The sequence below is a fragment of the Sapajus apella genome, unplaced genomic scaffold (genome assembly GCF_009761245.1).
Source record: "Sapajus apella isolate SASKATOON/1434 unplaced genomic scaffold, GSC_monkey_1.0 scaffold5, whole genome shotgun sequence".
NCBI classification, from domain to species: domain Eukaryota; kingdom Metazoa; phylum Chordata; class Mammalia; order Primates; family Cebidae; genus Sapajus; species Sapajus apella.
In genome coordinates, this window is record NW_022436945.1 from 18,656,440 (window position 1) to 18,678,450 (window position 22,011).

The following is a 22,011-nucleotide window of genomic DNA, read 5'->3' on the forward strand; positions in this document are numbered from 1 at the left end:
AACATATTTCACTGTTGTGTCTATCAGAAATCATGCATTAAATTGCTAAAAGATTTGACTGTGGTCTATTTTTAAAATATGATATTTTCAACATTCTGCTTATCAAACACACTCTAAAGGACAGTGGTGCAGCTTGTGACTAATCCTAAGAATAATACAAATATAATATTAAATAGTTATATTTTCATACAGGTGTACTAAGGCTTATACATTGGAAATGAAAGCAAAACATTGGCTAGAAGAAAATAAGAAAAGGCTTATATAAAGACAATTACTGTAGGACATTGGTGATTACTGAAGACCTTGAAAAATCACACCCAATATTTTAGTTTGACTCTTCCTCCTATATTTCCTGTCTTTGAGGGTTATCCCTTTATTCATGTACTTACCAGAAAGATGAAAGTAATCTTAGAGTTAATCTTTCAATTATATTATTGATGAGTCACTCATTTCTAGCAGATTTAACGTCCTTAGCCAACTGAAAAACAAAATTTATTTATTTAAGACTTAATTGAAATATAAATAACATATATTGTAATCCATCCTTTAAAGTATGGATCTCAGTGACATAGGAAAAGACATGTGACCATCTCCATAATCAATTTTAGGTTATTTTCATCAACCTAAAAAGAGATTAGATACCCATTAGCAATAACTTTCTATTCTCTCTACCCACAATCCTTAGCAATCAGTAATTTGTTTCTTGTCTCTCTAGATGTGTCCATTCTGGGCATTTCTTATAACAGGAATCAAATGTGGTATTTTGGGACTGATTTCTTTCATTTAGAGTAATGTTTACATGTTCTAGAAGGTATTAATATTTTGTTCCTAGTCATGGCTGAATTAATATTTCATTACTGGATATACCACATTTTATTTTTTTATTTACCATGTGAGAAACATTTAACTGTTTCCACTTTGGGCTACTATGAATAATACCACTGTAATCATTCATGTACAAGGTTTTGTGTGGACATGTGTTTTCACTTCTCTTGGGTATATAATTAGGAATTCTGCACTTAGCTTTTGAGAAATCACAGCATGTCTTTCAAACTTGTTTCACAATTTTACTTTCCCACCAGCAATGTTTGAGAATTCCAGTTTTCTCCACATACTTTTTGATATTTTTCATTGTCTGTATGTTTTGCTACAGCCACCCTATGTGTTAAGTGGTATGTCACCATGCCTTTGATTTGTATTTCTCTTTTATATTTATATTTATGTTAAATTACCTGGCTTATGAGGCTGTAAGAATCAGTCATTGTGTTTTCGTTTGGTTGTGTAATATAGGGAATCTAGGGAATGTCAACATTTTTAAGAGTGGTTTTCCTGTTTGAAAAATAAAAAAAATAAGACATTGCTATTGTTCAAATGAATTCTCTCATCCCAAATGTTTCCAAGACCTTGTATCTTCATTTCTAGAAGTAAGCACTTTTTCTCTTTGTTTTTTAATTTTCTTTTTTAAAATTTGAGATGTGATTGATATATAAACAAATGGCATATATTCATTGTTGACATTTTGCTAGCATCAACATAATCACATTCACTAGTGATACCATCATCACAATCCAGCAGCTGAACATAGCCATCACCTCCAAAAATTTTCTTATGCTTTTTTGTTTGGTTGTTATTTGCTTGTTTTCTGGTAAGAAAACTTAATATGACATCCTCTTAATGTATTGTATTAGTCCATTTTGTGTTGCTATAACAGAATACCTGACACTTAGTGATATAAACAAGAGAGGATTATTTAGCTAATGATTCTGGTGGATGAAAAGTCCAAGATTGGGCAGATGCATTTGATGAGGGCCTCATGCTTCTTCCACTTATAGCAGACAGTGGAAAGGGAGTAGTAGGTATGTGCAGAGATTACATTGCAGAAGAGGAAGCAAGAGAAGGATTACAGGAAAGTCAGGCTCATTTTAACAACCTGTGCTCACAGGAACAAATCCATTTCTAAGAGTGTAAGAACTCACTCACCTTCTTGGGAAGGCATTGATCTGACAGCTCCTACTAGGTCCTCAGAAAACTGGGACAAATTTGTCACCGTAAGTGTAGATTATGAAAGAATGACAATCAAACACATTTAAAACCTCTACACATGGGAAATGACTATGAAGTTTCAAGGAGACAGTCACAAACTTTCTTTTTACCCATAAATATCGACTCAATTCTCCTACTTTATCTGGTCTGAAATTATTAGATACATAACCATTATCTTCAGAATACTACTTTCTAAATGAAGTGGTAGAAATAAAAGCTGACCTTGGGCCTTTAGGGCTTCCCTTATGTTTTCAGACTAGACTAAATTAAAAGTACATTTTGTATATGTTACGTTATATATCTGTATTAAAATTACCTGTGAGAACACATAGGAAACATTTCTACTTTTTCTCAGAACGGAAACAATTAAGCATTCTATGAGTTTTCACTTTACCTCATGGATTCCATAAAATCTATCATTCACTGTGTTTTCTCCCACCCAGTGACTGCTCGAAAAACTTAAGAGACAAACACTGGCCTATGTCTGTGTATAACACTTTATAAAATATAATTCGTAGAGAACCTCCAGTTGGAACCATTTCCTTTCCCATTCATGGGTTCCCAGTGTTTCATCTTTCTTCATTATTTCTTAGTTTTTTAATGTTGTTTTATTATTCATAACCTTGTAACTATATTTATTTCTTGGCAAAAGATAGTGCAGAAATATTTTATGAGTTATCTATGTCACTTTGGAAAACACATAGAAGCTTAATTGATAAGATATTAAAGTGCATTTGATTGAACAAAAGGAAATATTCAAACAGGACCCCTGTGTCATCATAGCTGAATGATGAAATGAAAATGAAACAAAAATTGTTGCTTTAGACAAGAAATTACAGTATAAAATTGAAGACAAAACCCTTCCTGAAATGTCTGTCTTTTGCCAGCTTAATTCATCATCCAAACAAGAGGAAAGCAGTATAATCAACAAACAGAAGAAAAGATGTTCTGAGCAGTAGTTCAACTCATATTTGTGAGAAAGCTTGCGTGCCTGCTAAGAGGTCCGGGTTGCTATTAAATACTGTTAGAGAGCTCTCACAAACCTGTGGTCTACTCATAGACCAATAGAAGAAAAGGATCCTAGCAACCTGGCATAAGACATAAACAAGCATATGAATGATAGAAAGAATTGTACTTAGTACTGGGGACCATCAAAGCATCTAGCACACCAGGGAGGGATGTCAGACTCAAACCCAAACTCAGAAAAGCTGCCACGTATTAGAAAGATGTTTGTCTGTTCATAGAGTCTACAATAGTTGGACATCTTTTAGAAAACTGAAAGCAATACTGCTAAAATTTGTATGCCTCTATCATGATTGGTAAATAGCTGATTAGAAATACAACATGCAGTCATGAAAAATTATTTTGCTTCTTTGTGATCAAACAGTGCTTGCTATCATGTGAATGTGTCTGTCCTCACCCTGCTAACTAAAATTCAAATGCTGCAAACCTAACTCTAAAGCTAGTGGTATTAAGAGGTAGAGCCTTTTGTAGAGGACAGGGTCATTAAAGTGGAACTCTAATTAATGGGTTTTGTGCCCTTATAAACAAGATCCAAGTTAGAAAGATCTACTTGCTTGCACCTTTTACCGTGTGAAGACACAGCAACAACACAGCATTTGTGAACCAGGAAAGTGAACCAGGCATTGAATCTGCTGGCACCTTGGATACTGCAAGCAGCCTACATGGACTAAGATAGTGCTTCAACACTCTGTTCAAACGTCAGTTACATTTTTTTGTTTTTGTTACTGTTTATGCTAGACATGAATATGCATATTATTGAACTACAGTGTTAGAAACTTTCCGAGATTTAGATGATTTTAAATTTTCTTAATCCATATAGAAATGGATATAAAAATAAACTTAAAAAAGAATGATGATAAAGATGATGACAAATAATCTATATTTTAGTTTAAATGAATATGAAGACATCGAGTGAGTTGATATTTTTTGTAGAAGGGAGGGCCGCTGAGAGCCAAGCCAATGTGATTGGTTTGCTGGTGTCACCAATGGACACTACCTTCATAGAAGAGAAGAAAGATATACAAACAGAACTATTTCATACCTGGAAGAAAACTCACTAAACCACCTCTTACCTCAAACTCTCACCATGTGTATTTTTGAAAAATACCGCTAGTATCAAAAATCTCATAAAGGTGGGCTGGGTGCGGTGGCTCATGCCTGTAATTCCAGCACTTTGGGAAGCCAAGGTAGGCGGATCATGAGGTCAAGCGATGGAGATCATCCTGGCCAACATGGTGAAACTGTGACTTTACTAAAAATACAAAAATTAGCTGGGTATGGTGGCACGCACTTGTAATCCCAGCTACTCGAGAGGGTAAGGCAGGAGAACTGCTTGAACCCGGAAGGTGGGGGTTGCAGTGAGCCAAGATTGTGCCACTGCACTGCAGTCTGGCCACAGAGAGTGACTCCGTCTCAAAAAAGAAAAAAAAAAAAGCAGGGAAACAAATTCTCAAAGAGCTGTCCATGAAGTGAGTAACAGCTAATAACTTAAGAAAAGAGTTTCAGAGAATAAAGAAAAGTTTGTGCTCTCACCTGTACGATTATGCAGGACCCAGTGTGTGCTCCTGAGGCTGAAAACAGAAGCAGCAGGTTCTGCTTCTGAATAGCTTCACTATCTTCTGGAGTGTAATCAAACCAACCCCATGAATCTTCTGCTCCTAGAATACACATAGCAAGATGGTTAACCCATAGTGATATCGAAAAGTTTTATACAGACAAAAATTATTTTGTTTTTTAATTTAAGGATTGTCATAGCGTTTTTATTTTCTGTAGCTCTACACACACACAGTTAAAAATTGGCTCTAATTTCAGTAATATATAATCTTATTGAGAAACATTTGATGCATGAGAAATCTTTTATGATAAAATATGATTATGATAAAATATGATTATATTTATTCAAAGAAGGTATTGCTATGTTCTGCTGTATATGTCACCACAAGTTTCATTCACATATCTGATCTATGATACTAAGAGAAAATATTCTATTTTATTATGTCATTGAATATACCACAAATGTGATATTTTCACAAACATATTTTATTATTATGCTGGCTAGAGAGTGCAGCTATACGTTATTGTAAAATAAGCAAAACTCATAATCTTCATAATTTGACATACGTTCTGTAAATGGATTGCCATGCTAATAATTTTTTAAAAGATATAGTCCTTTTTTTTTTTTTTTGAGACGGAGTTTCGCTCTTGTTACCCAGGCTGGAGTGCAATGGCGCGATCTCGGCTCACCGCAACCTCCGCCTTCTGGGTTCAGGCAATTCTCCTGCCCCAGCCTCCTGAGTCGCTGGGATTACAGGCACGCACCACCATGCCCAGCTAATTTTTTGTATTTTTAGTAGAGACGGGGTTTCACCGTGTTGACCAGGATGGTCTCGATCTCTTGACCTCGTGATCCACCCGCCTTGGCCTCCCACAGTGCTGGGATTACAGGCTTGAGCCACCGCGCCCGGCCAAGATATAGTCACTTCTTAAAGAATCAATTATCATGTAGACATGTAGAGACAGCATTTCTTTCTTTCTTTCTTTCTTTCTTTGAGACTGAGTGGAGTCTCTCTCTGTCTCCCAGACTGGAGTGTAATGATGTGATCTCAACTCACTGCAGTTTCCGCCTCCCATGCTCAAGCAATTCTCCTGACTCCTGAGTAGCTGAGACTGCAGGCATGTACTACCATGCCTGGTTGATTTTTGTATTTTTAGTAGAGACAGGAGGGATTTCATCATTTTAGATAGGCTGGTCTCGAACTCCTGGCCTCAAATGATCCACCTGCCTTGGCCTCACAAATTGCTGAGATTACAGGCATGAGTCACCATGCCAGGCCTAGAGACAGCACTGTTTTTTGTTTTTGTTTTTTAAAACCTCAGGTTTTGGTAACTTTTTTCCTCTTATAACTCTATCATTTCAAAAAAAAAAAAATGTTTAGCTGACTTCTTCATGTGCTGCCTGCTGGATTTTAACACGATCACTCATCTAAAGGTCAATATAAAAATTGAATCTTTAGTCCATAGTCACAGAAAAGGAGCTCTGGATTCCATGAATAACTATCGAGTTGACTCAGTGGGAGAACATGGTTGCACTGTCTTTTAGAAATGCGAATTTATAGAAAGGCGTAGGATATTAATCAGGATAGTTATGTGACTCTTTCACATGTATCTTATAGGAAAAAATGTGATGACTTATATAAGATGTTTGATATGAGTTAAAAAATAAGCCAAATCTGCCCCAGTGATGAAGTCATGCTTTGCTACCAAGTATGAGGAGAGATGTATTTGTCTGGATAACATGGAAATAAATTATTGCATTTCTACTCCAAGCTAGTACTTGGAGAAATTACAGCCTTGGAAGAAACTTTGGAAATTGTCACATCCACAGAATTTCAAGAAAACCATTGTCATATGTGATAAATAGTTGTAAGGTCAGTTATAAGTCGTCTGTACTTAGAAATAGTTGGCTGTTGATCAATTTATTTTTCTTTAAATTGTACTAATGTAAATCACTATTTTCACTAATATATTTTCTCACTTAATTACTTACATCTATCTACTGGAATGGGAAAAAAGGATTGAGTTTTAGCTAAAATTGTGTGAAATTGTGTGGATTATCAACTGATCTTATGTATGATGAAGCAATATGAGTGAACATTCTTTGTTCACTTTACAGGTATGAAAAGATATCCATACACAGAAGGCAGCATGCCCAAGGCAGAGCTAATACACATACCTCTGACCATGCATTTAGTATATTTTTTCTCTACCATGTGACAAACTTTGAGAAATGACTATAGTCATTTCTCCATAGACACACGAGAATGACTACTGAGAATTGTGGAGGGTCTGACACTTTACTCTGCTTGAAAGCTATCAAATTAGCCTGCCAAAGTTTCATAAATGGTGGCAGGGACATGAATGTCCTGTTTGAGACAAAGGAGAGCTTTATTATTCATGGCACAGCCAAGTACATCAGCTTCATGTTTGCACTGGGTTACGTTGCAATGCCTCCCCAAGTCCCACTGAAATGATGTGAAGGCAGACACAAGTAGATACTACATATAAGGTGGTTTCATACGTGTGTATATATATGTAAGGAATGCTGAGTTTAAGAAATGCAAATCTTTTAAAACAGCTGCTAGCAAACCTTTCCAGGTGCTATCCCAGAGGAAGACATGAACTTTATAATTCTGAGCAGGAATGAATTCTGCCCTCTGCCCTGGAGAAAGATCCAATTTGTATCTTTCAAAGCTGCTTGTTATATACTAATATTGAGAAAACAGTTCAAAATAAAACCTGATTTAGAACATGCAGAAGGGTCGTGAAGAATCAGCCCTCAACAGGACTCTATTGCAACATGATCTTCAAGGGAACTGCAGAGTATGCATGAGATTAGATCTTAATGTTAGGGCTAAAGTAAAATATGCCAACCATATGGCTATACTTAATTTACAATACCATGGCAATGGCCAAGTCTCCTACTAAATAATCAAAGAAATCTTATTTGTTTTGCCATTTTTCCATGTGACAGGTTGTGCCTGTAGAAACAGCCTGAGGTTTGTTTGCATATGTTTTTAATTAACATATAATAATTGTACATAGGTGTGGGGTACAGAATGGTATTTTCGTACATGTTTGCAATGTGTAATAATCAAATTAGGATAATTAGCATACCCATCATCTCAGATATTTACCATTTCTCTGTGGAGAAAACTTTCAGAACTCTCTCTTCTAGTTATTTTGAAATATACTGTTAAATATAGTCACCGTAAAGTATATTGGAACAATAGAGCTTAGTTCTTCTATCAGACTGTAACTTTGTTACCTCAAATAACCTCTCCCCTTTTCTTTTCTCCGTTAGGTTTATCTAGTATCTATTTACAACTCTTTGTTGTAAATCCATCTACTCCTTTAAGATGGATTTTTCAGATCCCACATATGAGTGAGCTCATGTAGTATTTGTCTTTCTGTGCCTGGCATATTCCACTTAACAGTGGCCTCCAGACTCGTCCACGTTGCTGCAAATGACAAGATCTCATTCTTTTTTATGGCTGAATAATATTCCATTGTGTAATGTACCACATTTTCTCCTTACCTATTTGTAGATTGCTGCTTGGTTTGATTTCATATTTTGACAATTGTGAATAGTGCTGCAGTTAACACAGATATGAAAGTATCTCTTTGACATACTGATTCCATTTATCCGTATATGTACCCAGTGGAGGGATTGCTGTATCGTACGGCAGTCCAATTTTTAATCATTTTGAGGAACTTCTATGATGTTTTCCAAAGTGACTAATTTCCATTCCCATCAATAATGAATAATTTCCTTCCTTTTTCGCATCCTTAACAGCGTTTGCTGTTTTTGAGGACAGCCATTTTAGCTAGGGTGAGATGATAGCTCAATGAGGTTTTGATTTGCCTGTCTCTGATGTTTAGTGATGAGCATGTTTTTTTTTCATATTCTGGTTGGTCATTTGTATGTCTTCTTCTAAGAATCTCAATATATATTCATATCTTTTGTCCATTTTTAAATTGAATTGTGTTGCTTTTGCTATTATTTGGGTTCCTAGCTAATCTGCGTATTACCCAGGTGTCAGAAGCATAATTTGCAAAGTACTTTTTTTATTTGGCAGGCTGTCTCTGCACTTTTGATTATTTTCTTTGCACTCTAGAAGTTTTAATTTGATGAGATTCCATTTGTCTACTTTCTTTTTCTTTTGTTGCTTTTGTTTTTTGAGCTCTTATTTCAAAAAATATTGCCCAGACCAGTGCCATGAAGCATTTCTCAGGTTTTCTTCTAGTAGTTTTATGGTTTCGAATCTTACATTTAAGCCTTTAATTCATTTTGAGTTGAGTTCTGCATATGGTGAATGACAGGAGTCCAGTTTCATTCTTCTGCATATACAGATCTAGTTGTCCCAGCACAATTTATTGAACAGATTATCCTTTCCCCAGTGCGTGTTCTTGGTGCTTTTTTCAAAGATCAGTTGACTGTAAATCTGTGGATTTATTTCTGGATTCTCTATTGTTTCCACTGAAGTATGTGTCAGTTTTTATACCAGCACCAGGCTGTTCTGATTACTTGATTATATTGCTTTGTGTTATATTTTGAAGTCAACTATCATGATGCCTTCAATTTGTTCTTTTTGCTGAAGAGTACTTTGGCTGTTTGGCATCTTGTGTGTAGTTCTATCAAAACTTTACAATTTTAGAAAAATAAACTTCTGTGAAGAATGTTATTGGTATTTTGATAGAGATTACATTGAATCTATACATTGTATTGAGATTATATTGAGAAGTATGGACATTTTAACAATATTAATTCTTCAAATCCTTGAATGAAATATGTTTTCACTTTTTGTGTCCTCTTCAACTTTTTTCACTGATGTTTTGCAATTTTTATTTTAGATATATTTACCCCTTCTTGGTTAAAGTTATTTCTAAGTATTTTTTTTTTTGTTAGCTATTGAGAATGGAGTTGCTTCCTGATTTCTTTTTTAGGGAGTTTGCAACTAGTGTGTAGGAATGCTACTGATTTTTGTTGTGTTGATATTAAGCATTTTAGTTCCATTTACTTTTAGTTAAAGTAAATGCTTCATCATTCGGTTTATCATTTACTTTACCCTTCATTGCTATAAGCTTTTTTTTAGTGGCTTTAGCTGCATATCATAGATTTTGGCATGTTGTGTTTCTGTTTACACTTTTCTCAACAAATTTTTTGATTTGTTATTTTCTTGATCAATCCATTGATTGTTCAGAAGCACTTCAATTTTCATGTGTTTGTTCAATTTCTAACTTTCCTTTGTTATTGATTTTCATTTTTATTTCATTTTGATCAGAGAAATTTCAATTAATTTTTTTTAAAGATTTGTTTTGTGGCCTAATATGTAGTTTATCCTGGATAATATTTCATGTGTTGTCAAAAAGAATATGTATTCCACAGACATTGAATGGAATATTCTCTAAATATCTGTTAGGTCCATTTGGTCTGGAGTGCAGTTTAACTCTAATGTTTCTTTTTTCATCTTCTGTCTGAATGATTTGTTCATTGATAAAAGGGGAGTACTACAGTTCCCCTACTATCTTTGAATTGTATTTTATCTATTTCTTTAGATCTATCAATAGTTACTTTATATATTTAGCTGCTCTGATGTGTTGGGTACATATATCTTTATAATTATTTTATCCTCTTGCTATTTTGACCACCTTGTCATTATATAATATCCTTCTATGTCTCTTTTAAGAATTTTTAAGTTAATGTCTGTTTTAAGTTTTATATATGTATTTTGAATTTTGTATATATACTTCCATGTCCCTTTTAACATTTTTTTACCTTAAAATCAAAGGAATAGGAGTATAGTACACACATACATATATGTGTATACATAGGTATATACATATAGATGTATAGGTATATATAACTATGTATACATATAAGTATACATACCTATGTATAAATATATAGGTATATATACTTACGTATAGGTATGTATAGTTATATGTATACATATATATGTATACATGTATATACATGTAAAGGTATATGTACCTATGTATACACATTTACATATGTAGGTATGCATTATACTCTTACTCTTTTTGTGGATTTTTCCATTTGCATGGAATGACTTTTTTATTCTGTGGCTTTTAGTTTATGTGTAATTTTACAGGTGTAGTGAGTTTCTCATAGGCAGAATATAGTTAGGTCTTGTTTATTTTAATCCATTCAGCCACTGTATATCTTTTAATTGGATAACTTAACCCGTTTATATTCAGGGTAATTAGTGATAGGTAAGGATTTATTTCTGTAATGTTATTATCTGTTTTCTAGATATTTATCTTTCATTTCTCCACTCCTACTGTCTTCTTTGTGGATAAGTGGTTTTCTTTAGCAGTATGTTTTGATTCCTTGCTTTTTATTATTAGTGTATCTATTACACATTTTAATTTGTGGGTACCATGATGCTTACAAAAACATCTTACAGTTTTAACAAGTTATTTTAAACTGATAGCAACTTAATTTTTATCACAAAGAGAAGAAACAAATAAATCCTTACACATGAATTCTCTGACCCTCACCTCTTGAATTTTTACTGTCACATTTTACATTGCCTATCCTTTAACAAAATTCATGTAGTTTTTAATCTTAATACTTTTGTGTTTGGATCTTCATGCTAAAGACATAAGTAGTTTATACACCATGATTGCAGTATTAGAGTATTAAAACAAGTATCATTTTTCAATGTAATTATTTTTTTATTAGTGAGTTTTGTACTTCAGATGTTTTCTTTTTACATGTTAGCATCTTTTTCTTTCAGTTTGAGGAAATCCCTTCAGCATTTCTTGTAAGGCAGATCTGGTAATGATGAATTCTTTCAGCTTATGTTTATCTATAAAAGTCTTTCTTTCATTTCTAAGAGATACTTAGTTGGGCGCTATATTCTTCATTGGCAGTGTTTTTTTTTTTTTTTTTCTTTAGCACTCTGATGATATCCTCTCATTCCCTTTTGGCCTGCAAGGTTACTGCTGAGCAGTCTGCTGCCAGGATTATTGGAACTCCCTTATATATTATTTGAACATCATTTCCCAGGAAATATAAGGTGTTTTAGGAGGCTGTAATTACAATGGTGCTCTTTTTATATTTATTTTGATAAAAAATGATATATTCCAAATTTTAGATAGTTTCTTCTTCAGAAAAGCAAATAATATCGACAACTTCAGTGAACAAAGGACATAATAATTAAATCCACTTTCTATATTTATTCATTCATCCAGTATTTAATGAGTGTCTAGAATGTATCAGAGGAAAATAGTGAATGCAATCAAGATGATTTATAAATTCATGGAAATTATCATTTTTTGAGGGAGATCTGCCCAGACAGCAAGTAAATAATAACTAAGCAAGACATTTTTTTGAGATTAATAGATGTAATGAAAAAGGAAAGAGAGTTGAAGGGATATGTACACTCTGATGTTAATTGCAGCATTATTCACAAGGGCCAAGATATGGATTTATCCTTAGTGTCCATTGATGGATGAATAGATAACAAAAATATGATATATATTCATCATAAAATACCATTTAACCTTAACATTGGTGAAAATTCTGTCATTTGCAACAACGTGGATGAATCTGGAAGACATTACGTTAATTAAAATGAGGCAGGCACATAAAGACAGATATTGCATGATCTCACTTATATGTAGAATCTAAAAACGTTGACCTTAGAGAAGTGGAGAGTAAAATGATGGTTACCAGAGGCTGGGAGGTGGGGAAGTAGGGGCTGGATAGTTGTGGGACAAAGTATAAAAAGTTTCTAATGTAGAAGAGTGATAAGTTTTGATGTCTGTTGCATAGCAGTGTACCTATAGTCAATAATAATGCAACGTATATTTCAAAATAACTAAGGGTAAATTTCAAATGTCTCACGACAAAAAATGATGCAGAATGAGGTGATCAATATGTTAATTAGCTTTATTTAGTCACTCCGTATCTTATACATATATCAAAAAATCACACTTTACATTGCAAATGTACACCATTTTAATTTGCCAATAAAAATAATATTATTACCAAGCAAGAATAATGAAGAACCAAGAGTTAGGGCTATCTCAATTGCATGATGAAGACAGCTATTTTTAAGATTTTTGAACAAAACATTAATAATGGCTATAATTATAAACTTTAATGAGTATGAAGAGAACTAAAAGATCCAGAGATAGCAAGTTTCTGGGCATTGTAGACAGATGGAAAGCCAGTAAAGATGGTCATTAAGGAATGAGTCAAGGGGACATTGGTTCACAAAATGAGTGCTTTCTCTTCATTTTTTCTCCATCTTTTAGTATAGGTGGTTGGCCATGTGCTATAAGAGGTTATAATGACTGAGAAAGAGAAGAAACCCTGAAATCCAAGAGCTTACCTAGTACTACCACCTAGACCATGGTGATGTTATAAACTGGTTTAGCACTCAGTGGGACCTTGGTTTCCACCTGTTGAACACAATTTCACACAACAGCAACATCAGACGAGGTCACTCTGTAATCATGTTAGATCAGGACAGAAACAAGACCTCTCCATAATCATGTGAGAACACAGACAATATGACATAGTCGTCCAAGTCACAGAGATGTCCAAGGATTTCTTTATCTTGACTACTTTGAGTGACTCTTGCTTCTTTCCCAGTTACAGCTTTAGATTGACCTGGCCTTTCTTCTTTCTAGACAGGATTTGTTAAGTTACTTTATCACAGAATTAAGCCTGCTTCCCAACAACATTGAATTCAAAGCAAAGGTGGGAAATACAGTTTCTTACAATGCCCACAAATCATCTAATACAGGCCAAAATATATTAATTCCTTTTTACTTCCTCTTGTTGAGAAACTTTACAGTTCCTCATGGTAGGAAACTTTTTTCTTATGTGTGAAACAAATAATAAACCCAAATAATTCAATTATAGGTTTATTCTTAGCAGTCTTTGAGTAGAGAACATTTGCTGCGATCAGTTCTTACATTTAATATAAGCAAATGAATAGCACAAGGATTTTATATTCTGGTGTGTCTTTTGGTCAGACATATTTAACATTATCTTTCTGACTTAGATCTGGGGATTGAGAGGAGAGAAGAATCATTTCCAGACTGGAAACCATTCATTATATTCACTTAATGTTATATGATGAAGAATTTAATCTATTGTTTCCTAAGCATGCTATTAAAAAGGCCAAATTTGTCTTGCACATGATTTAAATGAATTATAAAATATCTAAGTAGAAAAAAAAAGATCATTGAGGAAAATTACAGATAATTTTTCCTCAAGAGTAAGTAACAGTTATAAGCACCTCAATTTAGGTATAATTACCAATTAGACTACAAGAACATAATAGTGGTGTAACATATGAAAATTGCCTCAAAATTACAGGGAATTGACAGTTCATGCTTGTTATATAGGGTGCTTGGTGAAATGTGTTCATACAAAAATGATTTCAGTTTGAATTTTAAGAGCAAAAATGTTTGAGACATATTTACTCACTTGAAAAAAGAGACTGTCAGTTACTCAAAGATTAAACACTTGGAAAAAATTGACTTTGTTTCAAAAAAAGTTCAACATGACTCTTAATATTAAGAAACATTGAACATCAGAAAGCACCTTATTTAGGAAAGAAAAATCCACTCAATATATATAAGACATGAAAATGGAGAAATGGAGTTCTTTCTAACATTAGATCTGTCTTTTCTTTTTTTTTCTTTTTTTTTTTTCTTTTTTAGATGAAGCCTTGCTCTTATCCCCAGGCTGGAGTGCAATGGCATCACTTCAGCTCACTGCAACCTCCGTCTCCAGGGTTCAAGTGATTCTCCTCCCTTAGCCTCTCATGTAGTTGGGATTACGGGTGCCCGCCACCACACCCTGCTAATTTTTGTATTTTTAGTAGAGATGGGGTTTTACCATGTTGGTCAGGCTGGTCTTGAACTCCTGACCTGAGTTGCTTGCCCACCTGGGCCTCCCAAAGTACTGGGTTTACAGGCATGAGCCACCACACCAGACCTGTATTTTTTTCTTTTAAGGCAAAAGAGTGTTTCATTCTCAGAACTCACTAATTAAAAGTAATCCTGTTATTTTCTGGAATTTTATAAATGTTCATGACATAGGTTTACGCTAGGTACATGTAACTGCCAAGATCTGTGCCAATTTAAAGTGAATATATGGAAACATATACTTAATTTTTTGTCAGTACAATGGGATATTGGTCTCTCTCTGACTTAGTTTCTGTGAGTCAAACAAATTGTATAATTTAGACTAACATATCATGGTAGAAAATATTATTTTATGAGAAATTGTTCAGCTAAAAAAATAGTATGATTTATTTTTATTTTTGTTATTATTATTTTTTAATTTCAATTTTATTTTTATTTTTTGAGACATGGCCTCATTCTGTCTTCCAGGATGGAGTGCAGTGTCATGATCTCAGGTCACTGCAACCTCTGCCTTTGGGTTCAAGCGATTCTCCTGCCTCAGCCTCCCAAGAAGCTGGAACTACAGACATGCATCACCATGTCTGGCTAATGTTTTGTATTTTTAGTAAGGACGGGGTTGCATCATGTTGGCTAGGTTCGTCTCAAACCCCTCACCTTATGTGATCCTCCCACCTCGACCTCCTAAAGTGTTAGGATTACAGGTGAAAGCCACCATGCTTGGCTCTTTTTTTTTTTTTTTTTGAAGAAATAGTCAATTTTATAAGTCCTAGGGAATGAATTAGAAGACAGTGTGGAACTCTTTAATGTCACTCTTGAATGAAAGATTCAATTAAAGACATTATCTTTTACATATCATGATTTTTCCCCAAAAACTAAAGAGAAGAGAAAAATGTATCAAAAGATGTCAATTTGTCTGATTCAAGTGAGGTTCAAACTTGGGAAAGTGTTCTCCAATGACCCGCGTAGAGATATTCCACTTTTAATTTTTGTTATAAATTATGGTTTGAAATGTGCCAATCTTTAACCCCACCTAATTCTCATAATTTTGAGATGGTTTAGAAATATCTTTTAGTTAATGCCTTTCTATTTCTTTAAACTGACTTATCTTTCAATTATTGGCCCAGTTGTCCACTTTGTGAAAGAAAAATTAACAAATTGCGTCTCTGGAATTTTATCTGGATTTGAATGGATGTGTGATTAGAAAGTCAATTCAGCAGGCTATTGCGATAACTAAACATGGAAGAAACAATACATTAAGGTATGCATGAACGTTTGTGTGCTTCAACAATGAGATGTTGGTAGGCTACACAGACAGGACTTCCCATAAAAATAGGGACATTCCAGACTGTTCCTCAAAAAATGGGCCAGCTTTCAAAATACAGTGTTAGTAGTCATCAGAATTAATACAGAAATTTAATTTCAACTCAGAAATGTAATTTGGATTTAAAAAATTCTGGTACAGGAATTTGGAGCAACTTATGTATCCAGCAACAAGTAAGTATAAAAATAAAATATAATGATTGCACTTATCAATGAATACACATTTACTGAATGCTATTATGTGCAATTCATTGCTCTTTTTAATAAATGTACTGCAGTGTAGTAACTACAGTAATGTATAATAGGCAGAAATGAAATATTAATAGATAGATACAGCAACATGGATAGATCATAAAAATGTGTATTGAGGTAAAAAAGTTGAGAACAACACAGTGTATCTATAATACAATTCCAAAATACCCACAAACACAGGCATACACAGGTCAAGGATGTATACACACATGATAGAGATAGATAGATAGACAGATAGATAGATAGACAGATAGATAGATAGATAAACACAGATACATATATATGTATGTATGTGTAGAAAGAGCGAGACAAAGACAGAGACAGGTATAGAGGCCAAGATGCCCAGAGATAAACAGAATGAGAGAGCTATGTACTGGGGAAGTAGATATATAGATATAGGAATCCTATGGAGAGCTATATAAATGCACACATTAAAGTAGAAACTTACACATAACAACGTATCTATCTATCTATCTATCTATCTATCTCTATAAAACAACATTTGTGTTAACATTAAAACTGCATATGCCCAAACAACAGTGTATATTTTTCCAAGAAAATACACACACACATTTAACGTGATACAACATAACTTTAGCTTCTGCTACAGCTTTCCATAACTCTGCCCTCCTGGTGTTCACGTCCATATGTAAAACCCACTCTTTGTGTGGGCTGAATCTAGTACTTAAAATATGGCAGAAGTGATGAGATGTAACTTCTGTGATTAATTATAAAAGAGCGGGTGTTCCATTTTGCCGACATACTTTCTCAATTGCACTCTCAGCTTACACACTTGGATGAAGCAAACTGTTATGTAGGATAGGCTCCCCTGCAAAGCAGCTGCAGGCAGGCTCCAGCCAACAGTCAATGAAGAACTAACGTCCTCAACTGAACCTCAGTTGAACAATATTCAAGGAACCGAGTCTTGCCAACAACTAGGTTAATAAGCTTAGAAGCCAAACTTGCCCCAATTAAGCTTCCAAATGATACTGGAGAACCTGGAGTCCTTCACTGTAACTTTCAAAAAGACTATGAAGCAGAGAGCCCAGCTAAGCTGTGCTTAGATTCCTGACTCAAGGAAATTCTGAAATGATGAAAATGGATTGTGTGAAGCCACTAAGTTCTGGGATAGTGTGCTATGCAGCAAGGGCTAAGTACATCCAAATGGCACAACACATACACATGTGTATCTGGAGACACATGACCAGAGAAGGGAAATGGCATTGCATGTATGGGACTAAGGGTGTAATTGTTTTACAAAATATGTAAAAGAGATGGGCCTCAGGATCAAACACCAAGTTTTAAATAAAGAGAAATAGATGGTTAAATTAAATGTGTTTGCGTATTCTACAAATAAAATTCTGCAACAGTAGTACACTGGGGACAGAATGAGTATGGTGGGTATATTTGTTTGCTGGTGCTGCCATATCAAAATAACCATAGACTTGGAGGCTTAAACAACAACAACAAAAATTTATCATAATCCTGGAAGCTAGAAGTTCAAGATCAAGGTGACAACAGTGTTGGTAAGGACTCCCCTCCTCACCTGTAGACTGCCGCCTTCTGGCTGTTTCCTCACATGACCTATCCTCTGTATGTGTGACACAGGAAGAAAGCAAGCACTCTGATATCTCTTCTTATAAAAATATTGGTCCTATTGGATTAGGGCCCCACTCTTATGACCTCATTTAGCCTTAATTAAATGATTAAAGGCCCAATTTCCAAATGTAGTCACATTGGGCGGTAGAGCTTCAATATATGAATTATGGGGGGACACCATTCAGTTCATTACAGTGGGTTATTTTATTTTCTGTACTTCTGAAAAAAATCCAATGTTATCAAACTTTAATAATGAGTGATCCTCAAAGAACAGAAACCTATGTGTTCATAAATACATATGAACAAAATATTTAGAAATCATGTCAAATACAGCAACTTGGATTTGCAGAACTGAAAAACATATTACCTTTTGAGTTTTTTGGGCTCTTGAGACTAAATAAGGTCTTTTATATTTAGTCATTACTTTGAATAATTTTTCACATACTTCCATGTGCAGTTCTTAGTTTTAGGAGGACTGCATAGCTCTATAGCCATTTTGTTGACAGGTGTTTTCTTAGCAAAAGAGGAAATGATCCAAAAACAATTGTCCATACTTGTTCCCCAATTACACTTAGCTGAAATCCAGAAGTGTTAAGAGCTTATTTCATCACAGATCTTTTATTTACTAACTGTAGAATAAAGAGTTTCTGTTTAAGGTAATTTATGTGAACAAAAGGTAGACAATTTTAGTTTCAAATTTATGTGAGTGTAAATGTGTGAGTCAATGAAATCAACTTCTGATTGCTAAATGAAACCTAATTTGCTGAGTATCTTATAGATTGCGTGAAAAAGTCTGAGGGGCTCTATCTCCACCCTAGAGCCTAATAATAATTAAAGGTCATTTTGCAGTTTTATAAAACTTCAAATTTATTGGCTATATTTTTTCACTTCCTTCATTGAATGAGGATGGTCTAGCCTTGCTTCCTATGGAATAAAATGTCCAGAAACCTCCGTATCTATTTTTACACAGTTGACATTGTCTTCTTTAATATTTAATAATATTTTATACTATATTGTAACTGGACATCTAAGAAAGATGGCCAAGCCTCATATTTTATTATAAGTATGTTCTGGCCAATAAAGGTCACTGGGACTATTCCCTGTGTTAACAGACATAATTATATTCACTTCTACTTTCTTTCTTTTGTAATCAGGATATTTTTTCTTATGACAGATGTAAGATCCCAACAGACAACAGCAATTTTACACAGGAAAGAAACATACAATTTTTAAAAATAAGAAAACTCTAAATCTGGTTCTAAAATAAAATTCCTTAGTCCCTTAAACACAGGGCAATGAGCCAAAGGCATTATTTTAGGAACATGAAAAATCCTGTACTGATGTACACATTGAAATGTGCATGCTGACAATATTCAGTAAGTAGAAATAGACACTGAATACTCCCAGAATATAAAACTAAGGGCTATATATATAAAATATTTATGTAGACATTATCATAAAAAATGAATGCACTTGACAATTATGGCCTGGTTTGAGAAATAATGTATGAATTGAGTGCAAGGAAAATATTGAAAATATTCAGATTTTAATTCAAAATATAAGTTAATACAAGCAATATTATTTAGACTTTATACTGAAAAAAAAGCACCAATAGGTGGTGCTGCTGTGATTGAATTTGATTAAACTTCATGCAAATCTGACCCTAGATTCTACTGTTTTTAATTTCTTATATACCTTTATCTCATCGTCTACTTAGCAACTGTTAAATAGTGAACTGGTTATAAAATGTCACTGAGAATAAAATGTTTTCAAGTATTTGGGAAGCATTTTCTATTGCCATCATTTAAAAACTAGGTCAGAGATCACAGCTGTAAAAAATAGACTGCTCAAGGTGGTACTTATCTGATAAATGAATATACAAGTGCTTGACTCAAATGGAGGTTATGAATTTTGCATAAAGCCCTTCATCAAGGTTGAATTACATAATGTTTCTTTTAATGGCGTATCGATGTGACATTTCTTGTCAAGCATTATTTCTCTTTGTCACGCTAAACATTTGATTTGTAAAAAATAAAGTGAATTTCAGTGATAGTAAAAAAAGCAGGTTCACAATTTGCAATTAAACATGAGTCATAAGACTATTGAATGCATAATGTATACATATAAAAACTATGATTTTGTACATGTAATATTTATAGTAAACACGAAAACAGCGTTACTTTGATTTTCTTTTAAGAATACATTTAATTATAAACATTAAATTTTTATTATAACATTAATTCAGATAGCTGATATTGGATATATTGTGATAAGGTCTGATACCTGCAATATGTCATAAAAAGAATCAGTTCTCACAATTAAATGTTAATAACCTTTTACTTGCCATTTATATGAAAGGTTGAAAGTGTATTCACTTGAAAGTATTGAGGGTATGAAACTTTTTTACTCTACAAAGAAACCCACAATCTTCTACAATTCTGCGTCACTATTATGCTTTCAACATCAATGTGTTAGCCTAAAGAAAGCCCCTTGGCTCTTCCAATATGATGTAGGATATGCATTTCCTATTAGAACTTGTCGTGAATCCATTGTTGCAATAAATCTGGAAGCAAACAAATACATTAATTCCGGAGAAGATATTTGTTTCCTCTGGAGGGCAAGACCTGAGATATGTGTAGAGGCAATGGACTAGGAGAAAGGGTAAACGTTTGGGAAGGAAAAGGTGAAAATTACATTAAGTTAGAATAACAGTTTTTCTTTGGAATTTCGCCAGTTGTAAGTCTAATTTGTCCATAACTTTCTCATATATTTTCTAATGTGAAGAGGATATATGAAGCCACTCTACATATTTTCTATTTATTTATTTAATCTAATTCTTGAACTAGGTTTGACCAAATATTTCTACTACTATGACACATTAACAATAACAAAAATAATAATTATCCCAGTGATATTTCGAGACCTAGACTCACATGCACCTACTTGTCCTTCATAATGAGAGAAAAGAACTTACTGTTGTGCTAGGAATGGCTGCCAGATAAGATCCAAGGGAACCTACATCCACATAAGTTATGCTTCTCAAATAATTACTTTAGAAATAGTCAACTACATTAAATAAACCATTAGAAAAATGTATGGTAGGTTTAGACATGATCATTTTTTATTCATTTTCTAAGTTGAAAGACATCTATCACTCAGAAAGATTATAATGCTGCTAGATATGAATAACTCTTGACTTCTTCCTAAAGAAGAGGAACAAAAAGGAAGCCTGCACGAAGTTCTCTGCTGTCAAGAAAAGTGTCTTGGGGGCCTTTACTTCCCATTAAGGCCAGTTAAATATCAATCAAAAATTTTGAGTCCATAATATAAAATCAATGTGAAAAAATACACATGTCTTTTAAAGATTAGAAAGAGAAAAATATGAATTTTTTGGTTTCAGGTATAATTTAATTAAAAAGACACTATTAAGATAAGTCTGTTGATTTCTTGTTCCAATATTTTTAAGTTTTGAAATTTATTGTTGGAGTAATATAAGAATTACTTTAACACATTATTTTAACAATGTATTATAATTCAAATAGCTCAAAATATATACAAAACCCATAGCATTTATTATTTGCTGTTTAGTATGCGATGTGTGAAACCTAAGACACTGGGAATATTATATTCAAAATAAAAAATACAAACCTAAATTAAACAGCAAAGTTCCTGCCTTGAAGACAGGTTATGGTATGTATGGGGGTAGAATGAAGCATGTCATGAACAAATTCAAATTAAACAAGAAATAGAAACGTTGGAAGCAACAGTTTTAATGATATTGCCAATGGCAGTTTCAGGGCAAGGTTGTTTCTGAATTAGGATGTCAACATTTCTGGAAACTCTCTAAGCAGAGGAGAAAGGAACAACCAAGATAACATTCTAATTTAAAATTTTAATCATGTCAATAATAGCTTAAACAATTTCTAAGTCTCTACTCAATGGAGCTTCACAGCCTTTCCCTTCACTTTCACACTTGTCCTCTCCTCCTGTTTCCTACCATGTTGTTTCCGGATCTACTGAACTTACTTTTTCTCTCAAATGTAATATTCTTACTGCCCTTGCAACTTTTAAAGTATTGTTTATTTTAGAAAATTTCTTTCATCTGGCTAAAGAGCTGAGTTAAATATCTATAGACTCTTTAAGAAAATTCAGGCAACAATTCCCAATTTTGTGCTCTCTTGTTACTTTGAATTTCTTCTTCCCACACTGTTCAGGTTGGTGTATCAGTCATTTTGCTTAGCAACAGAGCCAGACATGGTGATTCTTATGCAAGTGATTTAAGACAGTGTCCTTAGGGAAAAA